This window comes from Clavelina lepadiformis, chromosome 9 (genome assembly GCF_947623445.1).
Source record: "Clavelina lepadiformis chromosome 9, kaClaLepa1.1, whole genome shotgun sequence".
Classification (NCBI taxonomy): Eukaryota; Metazoa; Chordata; class Ascidiacea; order Aplousobranchia; family Clavelinidae; genus Clavelina; species Clavelina lepadiformis.
In genome coordinates, this window is record NC_135248.1 from 3,904,699 (window position 1) to 3,918,775 (window position 14,077).

Genomic DNA, 14,077 nt, shown 5'->3' on the forward strand with positions numbered 1-14,077 from the left:
GTATGTTGTGTTAGTAGTTCAAACAAACTACATAAATACATAACTTTAATGTTTTATAAACACGCAGTTCCACTACTCATGTTTTGATGAAATTATCAATTATATATGTAATAAACCCATTATTGAAATTGCGACAATAAAAATTTGCATCGATTCATGCTGTTGATCATCTGCAACTTTTACCTGAATTGATAAGCATTGATTTGAAAGGCCGATATCGGACATTGTGTTCGACTCTAGCAACAGAACAGCTTTGCATCACTCAATCCAGTAAAAGCAAAATCTGCTGTGACCTGGATTCGAACCAGGGTTGCCACGGCCACAACGTGGAGTACTAACCACTATACGATCACAGCTGGATAAGTAGCAGAGGATGGTTTCGATCCATCGACCACTTGGCTATGGGCCCAGCACGCTTCCGCTGCGCCACTCTGCTGAATGAGTCAATATTAGCTTTCTAGTTTCCATCAATTTAGCCTTTTATTAAAATTTACCAACTAAGCAACCCAGTTAAATGTAGAGTGTCACACGCAATATAACATATTGATGTAAACCCCAATGTAATTTTTCAATCGTATTTTGACTTTTTTGTTACTCAGTTCATACAACATTATAGTAGTATTCAAAAAATTTATCAACACAAAAGCTATAAATTGGTAGCATTTGAAAATACTGTTATTTGTGTAGATTGTATGTTGTGTTAGTAGTTCAAACAAATTACATAACTTTAATGTTTCATAAACACGCAGTTCCACTACTCATGTGTTGATTAAGTTATCAATTATATATGTAATAAACCCACTATTGAGATTGCGACAATAAAAATTTGCATCGATTCATGCTGTTGATCATCTGCAACTTTTACCTGAATTGATAAGCATTGATTTGAAAGGCCGTTATCGGACATTGTGTTCGACTCTAGCAACAGAACAGCTTTGCATCACTCAATCCAGTAAAAGCAAAATCTGCTGTGACCTGGATTCGAACCAGGGTTGCCACGGCCACAACGTGGAGTACTAACCACTATACGATCACAGCTGGATAAGTAGCAGAGGATGGTTTCGATCCATCGACCTCTGGGTTATGGGCCCAGCACGCTTCCGCTGCACCACTCTGCTGAATGAGTCAATATTAGCTTTCTAGTTTACATCAATTTAGCCTTTTATTAAAATTTACCAACTAAGCAACCCAGTTAAATGTAGAGTGTCACACGCAATATAACATATTGATGTAAACCCCAATGTAATTTTTCAATCGTATTTGACCTTTTTGTTACTCAGTTCATACAACATTATAGTAGTATTCAGAAATCTTATCAACACAAAAGCTATAAATTGGTAGCATTTGAAAATACTGTTATTTGTGTAGATTGTATGTTGTGTTAGTAGTTCAAACAAACTACATAACTTTAATGTTTCATAAACACGCAGTTCCACTATACTCATGTTTTGATTAAATTATCAATTATATATGTAATAAACCCATTCTTGAAATTGCGGCAATAAAAATTTGCATCGATTCATGCTGTTGATCATCTGCAACTTTTACCTGAATTGATAAGCATTGATTTGAAAGGCCGTTATCGGACATTGTGTTCGACTCTAGCAACAGAACAGCTTTGCATCACTCAATCCAGTAAAAGCAAAATCTGCTGTGACCTGGATTCGAATCAGGGTTGCCACGGCCACAACGTGGAGTACTAACCACTATACGATCACAGCTGGATAAGTAGCAGAGGATGGTTTCGATCCATCGACCTCTGGGTTATGGGCCCAGCACGCTTCCGCTGCGCCACTCTGCTGAATGAGTGAATATTAGCTTTCTAGTTTACATCAATTTTACCCTTTTTTAAAATTTACCAACTAAGCAACCCAGTTAAATGTAGAATGTCACACGCAATATAACATATTTTATGTAAACCCCAATGTAATTTTTCAATCGTATTTTGACCTTTTTTTACTCAGTTTATACAACATTATAGTAGTATTCAGAAAACTTATCAACACAAAAGCTATAAATTGGTAGCATTTGAAAATACTGTTATTTGTTGAGATTGTATGTTGTGTTAGTAGTTCAAACAAACTACATAAATACATAACTTTAATGTTTTATAAACACGCAGTTCCACTACTCATGTTTTGATGAAATTATCAATTATATATGTAATAAACCCACTATTGAGATTGCGACAATAAAAATTTGCATCGATTCATGCTGTTGATCATCTGCAACTTTTACCTGAATTGATAAGCATTGATTTGAAAGGCCGTTATCGGACATTGTGTTCGACTCTAGCAACAGAACAGCTTTGCATCATCCAATCCAGTAAAAGCAAAATCTGCTGTGACCTGGATTCGAATCAGGGTTGCCACGGCCACAACGTGGAGTACTAACCACTATACGATCACAGCTGGATAAGTAGCAGAGGATGGTTTCGATCCATCGACCTCTGGGTTATGGGCCCAGCACGCTTCCGCTGCGCCACTCTGCTGAATGAGTCAATATTAGCTTTCTAGTTTACATCAATTTAGCCTTTTATTAAAATTTACCAACTAAGCAACCCAGTTAAATGTAGAGTGTCACACGCAATATAACATATTGATGTAAATCCCAATGTAATTTTTCAATCGTATTTTGACCTTTTTGTTACTCAGTTCATACAACATTATAGTAGTATTCAGAAAACTTATCAACACAAAAGCTATAAATTGGTAGCATTTGAAAATACTGTTATTTGTTGAGATTGTATGTTGTGTTAGTAGTTCAAACAAACTACATAACTTTAATGTTTCATAAACACGCAGTTCCACTACTCATGTGTTGATTAAGTTATCAATTATATATGTAATAAACCCACTATTGAGATTGCGACAATAAAAATTTGCATCGATTCATGCTGTTGATCATCTGCAACTTTTACCGGAATTGATAAGCATTGATTTGAAAGGCCGTTATCGGACATTGTGTTCGACTCTAGCAACAGAACAGCTTTGCATCACTCAATCCAGTAAAAGCAAAATCTGCTGTGACCTGGATTCGAATCAGGGTTGCCACGGTTACAACTTGGAGTACTAACCACTATACGATCACAGCTGGATAAGTAGCAGAGGATGGTTTCGATCCATCGACCTCTGGGTTATGGGCCCAGCACGCTTCCGCTGCGCCACTCTGCTGAATGAGTCAATATTAGCTTTCTAGTTTACATCAATTTAGCCTTTTATTAAAATTTACCAACTAAGCAACCCAGTTAAATGTAGAGTGTCACACGCAATATAACATATTGATGTAAACCCCAATGTAACTTTTTAATCGTATTTTGACCTTTTTGTTACTCAGTTCATACAACATTATAGTAGTATTCAGAAAACTTATCAACACAAAAGCTATAAATTGGTAGCATTTGAAAATACTGTTATTTGTGTAGATTGTATGTTGTGTTAGTAGTTCAAACAAACTACATAACTTTAATGTTTCATAAACACGCAGTTCCACTATACTCATGTTTTGATTAAATTATCAATTATATATGTAATAAACCCATTCTTGAAATTGCGGCAATAAAAATTTGCATCGATTCATGCTGTTGATCATCTGCAACTTTTACCTGAATCGATAAGCATTGATTTGAAAGGCCGTTATCGGACATTGTGTTCGACTCTAGCAACAGAACAGCTTTTCATCACTCAATCCAGTAAAAGCAAAATCTGCAGTGACCTGGATTCGAACCAGGGTTGCCACGGCCACAACGTGGAGTACTAACCACTATACGATCACAGCTGGATAAGTAGCAGAGGATGGTTTCGATCCATCGACCTCTGGGTTATGGGCCCAGCACGCTTCCGCTGCGCCACTCTGCTGAATGAGTGAATATTAGCTTTCTAGTTTACATCAATTTTACCCTTTTTTAAAATTTACCAACTAAGCAACCCAGTTAAATGTAGAATGTTACACGCAATATAACATATTTTATGTAAACCCCAATGTAATTTTTCAATCGTATTTTGACTTTTTTGTTACTCAGTTCATACAACATTATAGTAGTATTCAAAAAACTTATCAACACAAAAGCTATAAATTGGTAGCATTTGAAAATACTGTTATTTGTGTAGATTGTATGTTGTGTTAGTAGTTCAAACAAACTACATAAATACATAACTTTAATGTTTTATAAACACGCAGTTCCACTACTCATGTTTTGATGAAATTATCAATTATATATGTAATAAACCCATTATTGAAATTGCGACAATAAAAATTTGCATCGATTCATGCTGTTGATCATCTGCAACTTTTACCTGAATTGATAAGCATTGATTTGAAAGGCCGATATCGGACATTGTGTTCGACTCTAGCAACAGAACAGCTTTGCATCACTCAATCCAGTAAAAGCAAAATCTGCTGTGACCTGGATTCGAACCAGGGTTGCCACGGCCACAACGTGGAGTACTAACCACTATACGATCACAGCTGGATAAGTAGCAGAGGATGGTTTCGATCCATCGACCTCTTGGCTATGGCCCCAGCACGCTTCCGCTGCGCCACTCTGCTGAATGAGTCAATATTAGCTTTCTAGTTTACATCAATTTAGCCTTTTATTAAAATTTACCAACTAAGCAACCCAGTTAAATGTAGAGTGTCACACGCAATATAACATATTGATGTAAACCCCAATGTAATTTTTCAATCGTATTTTGACCTTTTTGTTACTCAGTTCATACAACATTATAGTAGTATTCAGAAAACTTATCAACACAAAAGCTATAAATTGGTAGCATTTGAAAATACTGTTATTTGTTGAGATTGTATGTTGTGTTAGTAGTTCAAACAAACTACATAACTTTAATGTTTCATAAACACGCAGTTCCACTACTCATGTGTTGATTAAGTTATCAATTATATATGTAATAAACCCACTATTGAGATTGCGACAATAAAAATTTGCATCGATTCATGCTGTTGATCATCTGCAACTTTTACCTGAATTGATAAGCTTTGATTTGAAAGGCCGTTATCGGACATTGTGTTCGACTCTAGCAACAGAACAGCTTTGCATCACTCAATCCAGTAAAAGCAAAATCTGCTGTGACCTGGATTCGAATCAGGGTTGCCACGGTCACAACGTGGAGTACTAACCACTATACGATCACAGCTGGATAAGTAGCAGAGGATGGTTTCGATCCATCGACCTCTGGGTTATGGGCCCAGCACGCTTCCGCTGCGCCACTCTGCTGAATGAGTGAATATTAGATTTCTAGTTTACATCAATTTTATCCTTTTTTAAAATTTACCAACTAAGCAACCCAGTTAAATGTAGAATGTCACACGCAATATAACATTTTGATGTAAACCCCAATGTAATTTTTCAATCGTATTTTGACCTTTTTGTTACTCAGTTCATACAACATTATCGTAGTATTCAGAAAACTTATCAACACAAAAGCTATAAATTGGTAGGATTTGAAAATACTGTTATTTGTTGAGATTGTATGTTGTGTTAGTAGTTCAAACAAACTACATAACTTTAATGTTTCATAAACACGCAGTTCCACTATACTCATGTTTTAATTAAATTATCAATTATATATGTAATAAACCCATTCTTGAAATTGCGGCAATAAAAATTTGCATCGATTCATGCTGTTGATCATCTGCAACTTTTATCTGAATTGATAAGCATTGATTTGAAAGGCCGATATCGGACATTGTGTTCGACTCTAGCAACAGAACAGCTTTGCATCACTCAATCCAGTAAAAGCAAAATCAACTAAGATTTACCAACTAAGCAACCCAGTTAAATTTAGAATGTCACACGCAATATAACATATTGATGTAAACCCCAATGTAATTATTCAATCGTATTTTGATCTTTTTGTTACTCAGTTCATACAACATTATAGTAGTATTCAGAAAACTTATCAACACAAAAGCTATAAATTGGTAGCATTTGAAAATACTGTTATTTGTGTAGATTGTATGTTGTGTTAGTAGTTCAAACAAACTACATAATTTTAATGTTTTATAAACACGCAGTTCCACTACTCATGTTTTGATTAAGTTATCAATTATATATGTAATAAACCCACTATTGAGATTGCGACAATAAAAATTTGCATCGATTCATGCTGTTGATCATCTGCAACTTTTACCTGAATTGATAAGCATTGATTTGAAAGGCCGTTATCGGACATTGTGTTCGACTCTAGCAACAGAACAGCTTTGCATCACTCATACCAGTAAAAGCAAAACCTGCTGTGACCTGGATTCGAACCAGGGTTGCCACGGCCACAACGTGGAGTACTAACCACTATACGATCACAGCTGGATAAGTAGCAGAGGATGGTTTCGATCCATCGACCTCTGGGTTATGGGCCCAGCACGCTTCCGCTGCGCCACTCTGCTGAATGAGTCAATATTAGCTTTCTACTTTACATCAATTTAGCCTTTTATTAAAATTTACCAACTAAGCAACCCAGTTAAATGTAGAGTGTCACACGCAATATAACATATTGATGTAAACCCCAGTGTAACTTTTCAATCGTGTTTTGACCTTTTTGTTACTCAGTTCATACAACATTATAGTAGTATTCAGAAAACTTATCAATACAAAAGCTATAAATTGGTAGCATTTGAAAATACTGTTATTTGTTGAGATTGTATGTTGTGTTAGTAGTTCAAACAAACTACATAACTTTAATGTTTCATAAACACGCAGTTCCACTATACTCATGTTTTGATTAAATTATCAATTATATATGTAATAAACCCATTCTTGAAATTGCGGCAATAAAAATTTGCATCGATTCATGCTGTTGATCATCTGGAACTTTTATCTGAATTGATAAGCATTGATTTGAAAGGCCGATATCGGACATTGTGTTCGACTCTAGCAACAGAACAGCTTTGCATCACTCAATCTAGTAAAAGCAAAATCAACTAAGATTTACCAACTAAGCAACCCAGTTAAATGTAGAATGTCACACGCAATATAACATATTGATGTAAACCCCAATGTAATTATTCAATCGTATTTTGACTTTTTTGTTACTCAGTTCATACAACATTATAGTAGTATTCAGAAAACTTATCAACACAAAAGCTATAAATTGGTAGCATTTGAAAATACTGTTATTTGTGTAGATTGTATGTTGTGTTAGTAGTTCAAACAAACTACATAACTTTAATGTTTCATAAACACGCAGTTCCACTAGTCATGTTTTGATTAAGTTATCAATTATATATGTAATAAACCCACTATTGAGATTGCGACAATAAAAATTTGCATCGATTCATGCTGTTGATCATCTGCAACTTTTACCTGAAATGATAAGCATTGATTTGAAAGGCCGTTATCGGACATTGTGTTCGACTCTAGCAACAGAACAGCTTTGCATCACTCAATCCAGTAAAAGCAAAATCTGCTGTGACCTGGATTCGAATCAGGGTTGCCACGGCCACAACGTGTAGTACTAACCACTATACGATCACAGCTGGATAAGTAGCAGAGGATGGTTTCGATCCATCGACCTCTGGGTTATGGGCCCAGCACGCTTCCGCTGCGCCACTCTGCTGAATGAGTCAATATTAGCTTTCTACTTTACATCAATTTAGCCTTTTATTAAAATGTACCAACTAAGCAACCCAGTTAAATGTAGAGTGTCACACGCAATATAACATATTGATGTAAACCCCAGTGTAACTTTTCAATCGTATTTTGACCTTTTTGTTACTCAGTTCATACAACATTATAGTAGTATTCAGAAAACTTATCAATACAAAAGCTATAAATTGGTAGCATTTGAAAATACTGTTATTTGTTGAGATTGTATGTTGTGTTAGTAGTTCAAACAAACTAAATAACTTTAATGTTTCATAAACACGCAGTTCCACTATACTCATGTTTTGATTAAATTATCAATTATATATGTAATAAACCCATTCTTGAAATTGTGGCAATAAAAATTTGCATCGATTCATGCTGTTGATCATCTGCAACTTTTATCTGAATTGATAAGCATTGATTTGAAAGGCCGATATCGGACATTGTGTTCGACTCTAGCAACAGAACAGCTTTGAGTCACTCAATCTAGTAAAAGCAAAATCAACTAAGATTTACCAACTAAGCAACCCAGTTAAATGTAGAATGTCACACGCAATATAACATATTGATGTAAACCCCAATGTAATTATTCAATCGTATTTTGACTTTTTTGTTACTCAGTTCATACAACATTATAGTAGTATTCAGAAAACTTATCAACACAAAAGCTATAAATTGGTAGCATTTGAAAATACTGTTATTTGTGTAGATTGTATGTTGTGTTAGTAGTTCAAACAAACTACATAAATTTAATGTTTCATAAACACGCAGTTCCACTAGTCATGTTTTGATTAAGTTATCAATTATATATGTAATAAACCCACTATTGAGATTGCGACAATAAAAATTTGCATCGATTCATGCTGTTGATCATCTGCAACTTTTACCTGAATTGATAAGCATTGATTTGAAAGGCCGTTATCGGACATTGTGTTCGACTCTAGCAACAGAACAGCTTTGCATCACTCAATCCAGTAAAAGCAAAATCTGCTGTGACCTGGATTCGAATCAGGGTTGCCACGGCCACAACGTGGAGTACTAACCACTATACGATCACAGCTGGATAAGTAGCAGAGGATGGTTTCGATCCATCGACCTCTGGGTTATGGGCCCAGCACGCTTCCGCTGCGCCACTCTGCTGAATGAGTCAATATTAGCTTTCTACTTTACATCAATTTAGCCTTTTATTAAAATTTACCAACTAAGCAACCCAGTTAAATGTAGAGTGTCACACGCAATATAACATATTGATGTAAACCCCAGTCTAACTTTTCAATCGTATTTTGACCTTTTTGTTACTCAGTTCATACAACATTATCGTAGTATTCAGAAAACTTATCAATACAAAAGCTATAAATTGGTAGCATTTGAAAATACTGTTATTTGTTGAGATTGTATGTTGTGTTAGTAGTTCAAACAAACTAAATAACTTTAATGTTTCATAAACACGCAGTTCCACTATACTCATGTTTTGATTAAATTATCAATTATATATGTAATAAACCCATTCTTGAAATTGCGGCAATAAAAATTTGCATCGATTCATGCTGTTGATCATCTGCAACTTTTATCTGAATTGATAAGCATTGATTTGAAAGGCCGATATCGGACATTGTGTTCGACTCTAGCAACAGAACAGCTTTGCATCACTCAATCCAGTAAAAGCAAAATCAACTAAGATTTACCAACTAAGCAACCCAGTTAAATGTAGAATGTCACACGCAATATAACATATTGATGTAAACCCCAATGTAATTATTCAATCGTATTTTGACTTTTTTGTTACTCAGTTCATACAACATTATAGTAGTATTCAGAAAACTTATCAACACAAAAGCTATAAATTGGTAGCATTTGAAAATACTGTTATTTGTGTAGATTGTATGTTGTGTTAGTAGTTCAAACAAACTACATAACTTTAATGTTTCATAAACACGCAGTTCCACTAGTCATGTTTTGATTAAGTTATCAATTATATATGTAATAAACCCACTATTGAGATTGCGACAATAAAAATTTGCATCGATTCATGCTGTTGATCATCTGCAACTTTTACCTGAAATGATAAGCATTGATTTGAAAGGCCGTTATCGGACATTGTGTTCGACTCTAGCAACAGAACAGCTTTGCATCACTCAATCCAGTAAAAGCAAAATCTGCTGTGACCTGGATTCGAATCAGGGTTGCCACGGCCACAACGTGTAGTACTAACCACTATACGATCACAGCTGGATAAGTAGCAGAGGATGGTTTCGATCCATCGACCTCTGGGTTATGGGCCCAGCACGCTTCCGCTGCGCCACTCTGCTGAATGAGTCAATATTAGCTTTCTACTTTACATCAATTTAGCCTTTTAATAAAATGTACCAACTAAGCAACCCAGTTAAATGTAGAGTGTCACACGCAATATAACATATTGATGTAAACCCCAGTGTAACTTTTCAATCGTATTTTGACCTTTTTGTTACTCAGTTCATACAACATTATAGTAGTATTCAGAAAACTTATCAATACAAAAGCTATAAATTGGTAGCATTTGAAAATACTGTTATTTGTTGAGATTGTATGTTGTGTTAGTAGTTCAAACAAACTAAATAACTTTAATGTTTCATAAACACGCAGTTCCACTATACTCATGTTTTGATTAAATTATCAATTATATATGTAATAAACCCATTCTTGAAATTGTGGCAATAAAAATTTGCATCGATTCATGCTGTTGATCATCTGCAACTTTTATCTGAATTGATAAGCATTGATTTGAAAGGCCGATATCGGACATTGTGTTCGACTCTAGCAACAGAACAGCTTTGCATCACTCAATCTAGTAAAAGCAAAATCAACTAAGATTTACCAACTAAGCAACCCAGTTAAATGTAGAATGTCACACGCAATATAACATATTGATGTAAACCCCAATGTAATTATTCAATCGTATTTTGACTTTTTTGTTACTCAGTTCATACAACATTATAGTAGTATTCAGAAAACTTATCAACACAAAAGCTATAAATTGGTAGCATTTGAAAATACTGTTATTTGTGTAGATTGTATGTTGTGTTAGTAGTTCAAACAAACTACATAAATTTAATGTTTCATAAACACGCAGTTCCACTAGTCATGTTTTGATTAAGTTATCAATTATATATGTAATAAACCCACTATTGAGATTGCGACAATAAAAATTTGCATCGATTCATGCTGTTGATCATCTGCAACTTTTACCTGAATTGATAAGCATTGATTTGAAAGGCCGTTATCGGACATTGTGTTCGACTCTAGCAACAGAACAGCTTTGCATCACTCAATCCAGTAAAAGCAAAATCTGCTGTGACCTGGATTCGAATCAGGGTTGCCACGGCCACAACGTGGAGTACTAACCACTATACGATCACAGCTGGATAAGTAGCAGAGGATGGTTTCGATCCATCGACCTCTGGATTATGGGCCCAGCACGCTTCCGCTGCGCCACTCTGCTGAATGAGTCAATATTAGCTTTCTACTTTACATCAATTTAGCCTTTTATTAAAATTTACCAACTAAGCAACCCAGTTAAATGTAGAGTGTCACACGCAATATAACATATTGATGTAAACCCCAGTGTAACTTTTCAATCGTATTTTGACCTTTTTGTTACTCAGTTCATACAACATTATAGTAGTATTCAGAAAACTTATCAATACAAAAGCTATAAATTGGTAGCATTTGAAAATACTGTTATTTGTTGAGATTGTATGTTGTGTTAGTAGTTCAAACAAACTAAATAACTTTAATGTTTCATAAACACGCAGTTCCACTATACTCATGTTTTGATTAAATTATCAATTATATATGTAATAAACCCATTCTTGAAATTGCGGCAATAAAAATTTGCATCGATTCATGCTGTTGATCATCTGCAACTTTTATCTGAATTGATAAGCATTGATTTGAAAGGCCGATATCGGACATTGTGTTCGACTCTAGCAACAGAACAGCTTTGCATCACTCAATCCAGTAAAAGCAAAATCAACTAAGATTTACCAACTAAGCAACCCAGTTAAATGTAGAATGTCACACGCAATATAACATATTGATGTAAACCCCAATGTTTCAATTATTTCCAATGTTTTCAATTATTCAATCGTATTTTGACTTTTTTGTTACTCAGTTCATACAACATTGTAGTAGTATTCAGAAAACTTATCAACACAAAAGCTATAAATTGGTAGCATTTGAAAATACTGTTATTTGTGTAGATTGTATGTTGTGTTAGTAATTCAAACAAACTACATAACTTTAATGTTTCGTAAACACGCAGTTCCACTACTCATGTGTTGATTAAGTTATCAATTATATATGTAATAAACCCACTATTGAGATTGCGACAATAAAAATTTGCATCGATTCATGCTGTTGATCATCTGCAACTTTTTCCTGAATTGATAAGCATTGATTTGAAAGGCCGATATCGGACATTGTGTTCGACTCTAGCAACAGAACAGCTTTGCATCACTCATACCAGTAAAAGCAAAATCTGCTGTGACCTGGATTCGAACCAGGGTTGCCACAGCCACAACGTGGAGTACTAACCACTATACGATCACAGCTGGATAAGTAGCAGAGGATGGTTTCGATCCATCGACCTCTGGGTTATGGGCCCAGCACGCTTCCGCTGCGCCACTCTGCTGAATGAGTGAATATTAGCTTTCTAGTTTACATCAATTTTACCCTTTTTTAAAATTTACCAACTAAGCAACCCAGTTAAATGTAGAATGTCACACGCAATATAACATATTGATGTAAACCCCAATGTAATTTTTCAATCGTATTTTGACCTTTTTGTTACTCAGTTCATACAACATTATAGCAGTATTCAGAAAACTTATCAACACAAAAGCTATAAATTGGTAGCATTTGAAAATACTGTTATTTGTTGAGATTGTGTGTTGTGTTAGTAGTTCAAACAAACTACATAAATACATAAATACATAACTTTAATGTTTCATAAACACGCAGTTCCACTACTCATGTTTTGATTAAATTATCAATTATATATGTAATAAACCCATTATTGAAATTGCGACAATAAAAATTTGCATCGATTCATGCTGTTGATCATCTGCAACTTTTACCTGAATTGATAAGCATTGATTTGAAAGGCCGATATCGGACATTGTGTTCGACTCTAGCAACAGAACAGCTTTGCATCACTCAATCCAGGAAAAGCAAAATCAACTAAGATTTACCAACTAAGCAACCCAGTTAAATGTAGAATGTCACACGCAATATAACATATTGATGTAAACCCCAATGTTTCAATTATTTCCAATGTTTTCAATTATTCAATCGTATTTTGACCTTTTTGTTACTCAGTTCATACAACATTATAGTAGTATTCAGAAAACTTATCAACACAAAAGCTATAAATTGGTAGCATTTGAAAATACTGTTATTTGTGTAGATTGTATGTTGTGTTAGTAATTCAAACAAACTACATAACTTTAATGTTTCGTAAACACGCAATTCCACTACTCATGTGTTGATTAAGTTATCAATTATATATGTAATAAACCCACTATTGAGATTGCGACAATAAAAATTTGCATCGATTCATGCTGTTGATCATCTGCAACTTTTACCTGAATTGATAAGCATTGATTTGAAAGGCCGATATCGGACATTGTGTTCGACTCTAGCAACAGAACAGCTTTGCATCACTCATACCAGTAAAAGCAAAATCTGCTGTGACCTGGATTCGAATCAGGGTTGCCACGGTCACAACGTGGAGTACTAACCACTATACGATCACAGCTGGATAAGTAGCAGAGGATGGTTTCGATCCATCGACCTCTGGGTTATGGGCCCAGCACGCTTCCGCTGCGCCACTCTGCTGAATGAGTGAATATTAGATTTCTAGTTTACATCAATTTTATCCTTTTTTAAAATTTACCAACTAAGCAACCCAGTTAAATGTAGAATGTCACACGCAATATAACATATTGATGTAAACCCCAATGTAATTTTTCAATCGTATTTTGACCTTTTTGTTACTCAGTTCATACAACATTATCGTAGTATTCAGAAAACTTATCAACACAAAAGCTATAAATTGGTAGGATTTGAAAATACTGTTATTTGTTGAGATTGTATGTTGTGTTAGTAGTTCAAACAAACTACATAACTTTAATGTTTCATAAACACGCAGTTCCACTATACTCATGTTTTAATTAAATTATCAATTATATATGTAATAAACCCATTCTTGAAATTGCGGCAATAAAAATTTGCATCGATTCATGCTGTTGATCATCTGCAACTTTTATCTGAATTGATAAGCATTGATTTGAAAGGCCGATATCGGACATTGTGTTCGACTCTAGCAACAGAACAGCTTTGCATCACTCAATCCAGTAAAAGCAAAATCAACTAAGATTTACCAACTAAGCAACCCAGTTAAATTTAGAATGTCACACGCAATATAACATATTGATGTAAACC

General features: G+C 34.7%; 6 non-coding genes across 6 annotated transcripts; all 6 read right to left on the minus strand.

Annotated features, from left to right (window-relative positions):
• Positions 1–284: 284 nt before the first annotated feature.
• Trnah-gug (transfer RNA histidin (anticodon GUG)) lies at positions 285–356 on the minus strand. Its single transcript has one exon. It is a non-coding gene; the product is annotated as a tRNA-His (tRNA).
• Positions 357–966: 610 nt separating this feature from the next.
• Positions 967–1,038, minus strand: Trnah-gug (transfer RNA histidin (anticodon GUG)). The gene has a single exon. It is a non-coding gene; the product is annotated as a tRNA-His (tRNA).
• A 691-nt stretch (positions 1,039–1,729) lies between these two features.
• Trnam-cau (transfer RNA methionine (anticodon CAU)) lies at positions 1,730–1,801 on the minus strand. The gene has a single exon. It is a non-coding gene; the product is annotated as a tRNA-Met (tRNA).
• A 618-nt stretch (positions 1,802–2,419) lies between these two features.
• Positions 2,420–2,491, minus strand: Trnam-cau (transfer RNA methionine (anticodon CAU)). The gene has a single exon. It is a non-coding gene; the product is annotated as a tRNA-Met (tRNA).
• Positions 2,492–4,396: 1,905 nt separating this feature from the next.
• On the minus strand, positions 4,397–4,468 carry Trnah-gug (transfer RNA histidin (anticodon GUG)). Its single transcript has one exon. It is a non-coding gene; the product is annotated as a tRNA-His (tRNA).
• Positions 4,469–6,247: 1,779 nt separating this feature from the next.
• On the minus strand, positions 6,248–6,319 carry Trnah-gug (transfer RNA histidin (anticodon GUG)). Its single transcript has one exon. It is a non-coding gene; the product is annotated as a tRNA-His (tRNA).
• Positions 6,320–14,077: the final 7,758 nt, after the last annotated feature.